Source organism: Lactuca serriola, chromosome 1 (assembly GCF_051521515.1).
Source record: "Lactuca serriola cultivar US96UC23 chromosome 1, Lser_US96UC23_V15, whole genome shotgun sequence".
Taxonomy (NCBI): domain Eukaryota; kingdom Viridiplantae; phylum Streptophyta; class Magnoliopsida; order Asterales; family Asteraceae; genus Lactuca; species Lactuca serriola.
This window is the reverse complement of record NC_136408.1, coordinates 125,685,583-125,687,639: the sequence shown is the minus strand read 5'-3', so window position 1 is coordinate 125,687,639 and position 2,057 is coordinate 125,685,583. Positions and strand designations below refer to the sequence as shown.

The window sequence follows — 2,057 nt, the reverse complement described above, 5'->3', positions numbered from 1 at the left end:
AGATCATGTTGAGGACAATTTCTTAATAACCCTTTGTAGTGCTCCCAAGCCTCGTATAGTGACTCCCCCGTTTGTTGCTCAAAATTGGTTATCACCTTCTTGAGTTTAGCTATCTTGGATGGTAGGCAAAACTGATCTAGAAATTCCTCACGCATTTGAGCCCAAGTAGTGATTGTACCAGGAGGAAGTGCTTTTAGCCAATCTTTTGCAGCTCCCTTGAAAGTGACTGGTAGCATCCTTAGCAAGATGGTATCTCTATTGACATTTGGGACATTGAAGTAATCTGCATTATCGTTGACCTCATTCAGATGCTTAAAGGAATCCTCATGATCCTTTCCATAGAATGGAATATCCTTAAGTGCAATAAGGATGTGTCCCTTTAGCTCGAATGTGGCAGAGCAAGGATTCGCGGGTTGTACCAAACCCGGACCAATATCATCTCGAATACGCTTCTTGTAGGCTCCCATAGACATCTCTTCAATATTTGCCATCTTGATCTCCTACTTGTTCTCGGGTTCACTCGTTTAAAGTCCAAATTCTGGGTTTGATTCATATTCAGATTCAAGTGGATTAGGAATTGGACCAAATTCTTCTACTTTGCTCTTATCCTTTGAGGCTGAACTCGATTCTCCCATTTTCTTTCCCGACTTCCGTGAAAAGGCTGATTTTAGTTCTTGTAATGGTGTCTTCTTATCAGTATTTTTGTGAAGTTCCGACTCTGGATCTTCAAGTGGTGGCACCAACGATGTGTTGGATCCTCTGGTGATGAACTCCTGCAAAATAAACAAAATAAAAACGTAAAACTGAACAAAAACTAAATAAAAATTTCCTACAAACTGTCCACCACGACGTGGTAAAGGTTACCACCTCGTGTTGTCGTAGAAAAACTAACAGAAAAGAAAAATGAAAAAAATGAGAAAATATTGGATTCACGTCGTGAGCTTAAGGCTCATGTCGTGAGTCTAGTACTGTAAAAAGAACTAAGCTGAAAAAAAAATAACTTTTTGCAGGTTTTACCCCGCAAAAAGGATCGATCAACCTAAAGCAAATAAATCACAAATCAAATAGGTTGTTCCCTAGCAACGGCGCCAAAAACATGATGCGTGCAAATAGCTACACCTAATTTTAATATTTATAACCTAACTACCTTAACTAACTAATTGCACATAGGCAGTGTACCTAGTCAAAATTATAGAATAGTCGGGTAAGTTGGGTGTCGATCTCAGGGAACGGTGTTGATTAGTTAACCTATCTACTATTAAATTAACCTAAATTATCAACAAAGTTGGGGTTTTTATCTGATTTTACAAGACCAAATGAACTTAAGTTACGAAATTCAATCAATTACTAAAAACACTCCTGTTTAGTTCGAATCCACTTCTTCTTTACGACTAGTTAACAATTATGGATTATCAAACTTGGTTTTCTAATTTATATTATATTAGTAATTTAAGTCTAAATTTACCAATAATTAACTTGTTCATGTAAAACTATGCATGTTCACACACAATCAAACACAGAATTAGTTATAGTGATGAATAGGCTATGTAAGATTTATTATGTAAACACAATTCTGGTCACAATTATGCTCTCTAGCACAGCTGAATTTAATTACCATAATTGCCATCTAACATTTGGTCGATCCTAACTTTAGCAATTTATTGTTCACTAAATCACTAAGTTTCAAGTTCATGTAATGTAATAATCACTAAGCTACATAGAACATGAATTTAAGCAACTAAAGAAACAAATATAAGCATGCTATGTAATAATAATCAAACACAAGCCATTTACCAACTAAACAAATCCATTAATAATTAAACTAAACCATATGTCAGAAGCTTCATCTAGCAAAACAAGAGTAGCTAAATTCAGCTACACATAGCAGCAATCAAACAACACAAATCAAATTAATAAACATGTTCAAGTACCAAACAATTGAATGAATTATGAACTCTCACTCCTTTGGTGTTGAAACCCTTTTTCCAGAACTTCTCTCCTACTAAAAATCGTCTCCTGAAAACCTTCCAACCAGCCAAAAGTCCCTCCATTCATAA

At 35.6% G+C, this 2,057-nt stretch overlaps 1 non-coding gene across 1 annotated transcript; it reads left to right on the top strand.

Annotated features, from left to right (window-relative positions):
* LOC145080709 (small nucleolar RNA R71) lies at window positions 1-107 on the top strand. Its single transcript, XR_013695298.1, has one exon. It is a non-coding gene; the product is annotated as a small nucleolar RNA R71 (small nucleolar RNA).
* Window positions 108-2,057: the final 1,950 nt, after the last annotated feature.